At 37.2% G+C, this 5,951-nt stretch overlaps 1 long non-coding RNA gene across 1 annotated transcript; it reads right to left on the reverse strand.

The window, feature by feature from the left end:
- Positions 1-233: 233 nt before the first annotated feature.
- LOC138956965 (uncharacterized) lies at positions 234-3,098 on the reverse strand. The gene is made up of 4 exons (XR_011452886.1): positions 2,953-3,098; positions 2,442-2,502; positions 1,822-1,974; positions 234-1,441 (listed from the first exon to the last, which is right to left on the reverse strand). It is a non-coding gene; the product is annotated as an uncharacterized lncRNA (long non-coding RNA).
- Positions 3,099-5,951: the final 2,853 nt, after the last annotated feature.

Raw genomic sequence — 5,951 nt, forward strand, 5'->3', positions numbered from 1 at the left:
TGGAATTGTAGTACTTGAGTTTGTTTCTTTTTTTCCATAGGATTGTCATGTGTGTGTGTCTTTGTATCACCAGGATTGAATGTGTTTTTTTGTGTGTTTTTTTTTTTTTAAAGGAAAGTTGCATGTGAATATTGAAGAACTGACAAAACACATCAGTGTTAAATTGAGCAACATGATTGGAATCAAATTTTTGCACACAGATGGGGAAAAGAATCAAACACAAGTGAAGTTGATTTGATTAAAAGAATATTTTATTGATCAAAAACCAAAACGCAGACTGACAGAGTAAGTAGATTTGTGCAAACAATTTTATTTTCCTCTCCTCTCCTCTTCTTATGCACTAGGTGTCATTGTGACAACTGTGAGCTCATGGACACAATCAAAGAATGTCGCTGTTGCACAGAAATGGAGCAAATGGAAGCCTTCATGAGAAAAGGTGTGAACTGCATAACTCATCACCCAGGATTCCAGTCAGTGTGTCAGGATATCTACTACTTCGTACTTGCTACAGATGGTGCCAGCAACAGTATGGAAGAGATATAGCTGATGAAAACAGGTATATATATAATATATCAAGGAGCAAAATTACAAATCATGGTTCAATGTAATAGATTCATTTACATATGTCGCGCTACTTTTCCTATACTGTCACCTGGTTGTCACGACATATATATGTCGCGTTACTGGCTCAGTCTGTTTGGTCGGTTCCGATTACCTCCCATGAATGCGAAAACCTATATGATCATTTTTCTTTATTTTTCTCCCTGTTAATTCACCAGTGGCTATGTAACCTGTGTTGCAGAATTGCACCAGTGTAAGGGTTTTAAAATAACATTTACACCCAAACCAAATATCTTGCTGCAATGGAAATTTTATCATCGACACCATGTGATACAGTATACATGGGAAAGATGTCTGCTGCCTGATATTCATGCATTTTTAGTTTACTTGGAAAGTACTATGTACATGGACATTACATAGCATGCCTAATTTTGTCTGTGTGCAGTCGCTACCGCTACACTGCATACCGTATGCTGGCAAAGTTTGCATGGGGATGGCTGGGCAAGGATGTACGAGTAACTCTCCCTGCTTCTGCTGTCAGGAAGATCCGGGAAACCTTTCCTAACGCTACAGGCAATTACACAGGATATTTGGAACCCGAAAACTAGTTCTTTTAACAGTTTACTATTGTGCCAGTAGATATTTTGAAGCAGTTGTGAAGGTTAACCATTCACATCTACAGGTCCTGACTACATGTGGTCGTATTAGCACCCCTTGTAGCTGTACCGAGACTTTAGTGCTCTGACTGCCTGTTCTTTGTTAGGCTTGGCATATTGTTCACAAAGGGGCGGAGGCAACTGCTTGATGGACCGTTCCATGTCTTGGATGCTGTGTGTAGAGGCCAAGTCCACCACTCGTTCCATCAGTCTCCCCACATAAGCTGCAAACAAATGAGAACTTTATTAAGTGACCCTCCACCAACTTTGAAATAGGCATAATCTTCTGTGGCTGTTAGTGTTACCTTCCCCTGCACTGTTGTATGGATTGCTCCTGTATGAATGTGTATAAAAATGGTTTCTCTTTATTTTCTTTGAGCAGCCAAAGAAAAAAAAAATGTTGCAATACATTTGTGACATTGATTGCTATTTGTCTTCTTCCTTACTCTCTGATCTCCATTAACTTAAATGTTTGGAAGTTATTCTTCTACCTCTTTCATGCTTATCCAATGGGCCATTATTTTGTATGTACTTGCAAACCGAACAACACAAAAATAACTTTTGTACCAAAAGTCTTAGCTTGTGAGAGTAAAAGAACATTTACCAAAGGTGCAATCCACTTTCACTTCCTGGATGGAATAGTCCTTCTTTGATTTCCTGTAGACCAAACTGTAGCGTTCCTTTCCGGTCTGGTCAGAAGCCTGCAGTCTGTTGTTGTTTTCGTTAAAATGCTGCTTGCAGAGCAGCTATGATTGTCCTGAAACAGTGTTTCATTTGAAAGGTACAGTATTTTGTAATTGCAAGTTCCATATCTCTATTGCCTACCTGCTTTGACGCAATTGTGGTAATTATTGACAGAGCACAACATACTGCAAAGAAATTCCTCTTAGTATCTCCAACTGAAATGTGATAGGATGAGTGCACAATACCAACCCCCACACATACATGTACATTTTTGCATAGTGCTAGCAGGTATATTGCTCATTTTAAGGCTTACTATCATTAAGCAAAAACTATCAGTCTGCTAAAGACATATCATCTCAGCCATTAAAAAACTGCAGATTATGACAGTTGATACTTGATATCCAGAAATAGTCTAAAGTCTAAAACTTTCCTGACTACTCTTGTGACGTCTTGTCTGAAAATAATTAATTGACCCACCACCCATACACACACACCTAAACAGGACCACCACCACCACTTTTTTTTTAATAATTTACTTACTTTTCTGTGCAGCCTTTGGGGTGACTTGAATTTTCTTGTTTCTTTTTATCCTGCGGTGTGTCTGAAGTAAAATATTGTCACCAATTTATGCAAAAAATCTGCTAGAAAATGATGATAATACAATAACAGTTGCTCAATGGATAAGTTAGTAGAGTATTTCACTGACAGATCTAGATATATTTACTCATTCACATCAATTTAATTCGGAACAGCATGTGACACAAAGTGACAATATATATGTACATGAATACAATTACAGGGTCTGCAAGTGCAACACATGTATCCAATGACTTATCAATAAACACTGCTAAAATTACAAACTCTGAATCAGATACAAATGTGTGCCAAAGTGGATCAGCCTCACATTTAGTAGTTACAGTGTCAGCTATAATATGCTTGATAAGAAGTGTGAATGACTAAGTACTGCAATGAATGACTGTGGGATTGGGAACAAGCAGATCTGTACTGTCTATACAATAAAAAAAATTTAAAAAATGCAAAATTTGCCTACCTCTGTCTGAGTGCTTGCATACACTGGCGAAGGTTTGTCAGTTTCACTAGCTCCATCACAAGATCCTGACAAATCAGCTGTATGATGGTCAGATGGTTTAGGTTTTACATCACATTCACAAGGCCCAACTGCCAAAGCATCTTCCAAAATCTGCAAGCACAATGTTACAATCATTCTTTAGTCCTCTATTTCTGTATTTTTGTAAGTTAAAACAATTTTAACACTCAAGAAAACAGAATTTTCTACTCAAAGCTTACAAATGTACTAAGTTTTATTCAGTGAAAGTTGACAAATGCAGTGCCCTTTTATAGAATTTTTCAATAATGGCATTGTCAGTGTCACTGAACCTATTAGTATTCTTCATAACAATACAATTTTCCACCTTACCCTTTGGTGTTCCCTTTTGGCAAAGGCTCCTCTGACTCAGTCGAACACTCTGCTTTGGAGCCACAATGGCAGAGCAAATTTGCGCTGTAACTGCCGTTGTTACTTGTGTCACAGTGCTGCTGGCTGTGGAGACAGATGCCACGCCCACGGTACTCGAGCAAGTCACCGTTGTGACTGTTGTTGGCGCCAGACGATGCGGTTTTTGCACTGTTGGCACTGGTTTATGGTTTAAAACCATCTTCGCTTTAAGTCCAAAACTTGCAGCCAGTGCAATCTTTCTTGGATAGCAATCCGTAGTGAAGTGCAGACTGCATATCCGTGAGTTCTGGTTCGGCGTACCAAAACTTGGTCTGAAATCTGCTCGGCAAGTTTGAACGAATTTAATCCACTGTCGCCGAGTTTCTGCATCAGTAGGAAACTGATGCAATGTAAAACCATCAGCATGCTTGCTGTTACACTCCGCAACTGCACAGTAGTAACCGACTTTCCTTCGCCGCTTGAAAGGGGGAACGTCTGTTTCGGTAGAAGATACAACCGCAGAGTTACAACCGTCCGCCATGATGTTCCACGAGTGACGTCACTGGCCTCAGGGCCGCCCGGTGCAGTTTGATCAGGTGCGCGAAATCGGATTTTATTAAATAAAAAATCAGCAACACAAAATTTTGCAAAATCGTTTTCGGAATATTAACCTGGGTTGTGACAACAATGTTTTGAACAGAAAAAAGTTTTGCTCTCTGGTTGGTCTTTAAAGCTGTCCTGTGATTTCGATTTTCTATCATTGTCAGATATGACTGAATTTCATATGTATCACATATATTTGAATAGAATCTTAATCTTGCACTTCCTTTTGATTTAGCTTTATTCCAAAAACGTATGTATTCACTTTGTAATTTCATTTGTATGGCAAATTGTAACTTTCTCGTATCAAAAGTAGATTGATTTTGCCAAACATGATTAAAGCCAAGTCTTAAAAGTGAACTTTTAATGAATATGAGCCAAGAATCTTCTTTAGGGTTATTAAACATGTCATCATATACTTGATGAACAAATGAATCTCGTCTAGATTGTAAAATATGAGTCCAATAGGAAATGGTTTGTGTTAACATTCTTAGTGCTAATGGGAATCTACCTAATTCTGCCAGCACTGGTATACACATGGTTTTTCTGTGTACACCTAGCAGACAACGACAACATTTTATATGAATGTCTTCACTCGTAGAATTTCTTGAAAAACATGATTAAAAAAACTTCTCGATGTTATCGATTGATTTGTTGGAATAATTGTATGGGAACCAAATACTTGATCCATATGTCAAGATTGGATTCACTAAAGAATCAAATAAATGTAAAGCAGTATCAATTTGAACATTTTCTTTTCTAAACATTCTCCTAAGCAAATGGCTTGCTTTATTGGCTTGTTTACATTGATGTTCTTGAGCTTTTTGTAAAGAACCATTTTGATTAAATATTATTCCTAAATATTTATACTGATCTGCAATTGTAATTAAAGTCAATCCACATTTAAACAGGGTCTTTACGTTTGTGTTTGTGCGACAAAAAACTAATACTTTGGTTTTGTCTGTATTAATTTTCAAACCCCATTTTTCACAATAATTATTTAGATGATCTAGTTTAGTTTGCAATCCTCCTTTTGTTTTGGACAATAATACGAGATCATCAGCGTATAGAAGACACGATATTTTATTTTTTGATTGTTTTCCTATGGGTGGGGAATCAAATTCAGGTAGATTTTCAGTAATGTCATTTATAAAAATGTTAAATAGAGTGGGGCTTAATGTGTTACCCTGCTGAACTCCTTTTTTATATTTAGTCAAGTTTTGACTAAATATTTTAACATCGAGGGGGAATCGAAACGAGGGTCGTGGTGTATGTGTGTCTGTCTGTGCGTGTGTGTGTGTGTGTGTGTGTGTGTGTGTGTGTGTGTGTGTGTGTGTGTGTGTAGAGCGATTCAGACTAAACTACTGGACCGATCTTTATGAAATTTGACATGAGAGTTCCTGGGTATGAAATCCCCGAACGTTTTTTTCATTTTTTTGATAAATGTCTTTGATGACGTCATATCCGGCTTTTCGTGAAAGTTGAGGCGGCACTGTCACGCCCTCATTTTTCAACCAAATTGGTTGAAATTTTGGTCAAGTAATCTTCGACAAAGCCCGGGGTTCGGTATTGCATTTCAGCTTGGTGGCTTAAAAATTAATTAATGACTTTGGTCATTAAAAATCTGAAAATTGTAAAAAAATAAAAAAATTTATAAAACGATCCAAATTTACGTTTATCTTATTCTCCATCATTTGCTGATTCCAAAAACATATAAATATGTTATATTTGGATTAAAAACAAGCTCTGAAAATTAAATATATAACAATTATTATCAAAATTAAATTGTCCAAATCAATTTAAAAACACTTTCATCTTATTTCTTGTCGGTTCCTGATTCCAAAAACATATAGATATGATATGTTTGGATTAAAAACACGCTCAGAAAGTTAAAACAAAGAGAGGTACAGAAAAGCGTGCTATCCTTCTTAGCGCAACTACTACCCCGCTCTTCTTGTCAATTTCACTGCCTTTGCCATGAGCGGTGGACTGAC

Source organism: Littorina saxatilis, unplaced genomic scaffold (assembly GCF_037325665.1).
Source record: "Littorina saxatilis isolate snail1 unplaced genomic scaffold, US_GU_Lsax_2.0 scaffold_2301, whole genome shotgun sequence".
In the NCBI taxonomy this organism is placed as follows: Eukaryota; Metazoa; Mollusca; class Gastropoda; order Littorinimorpha; family Littorinidae; genus Littorina; species Littorina saxatilis.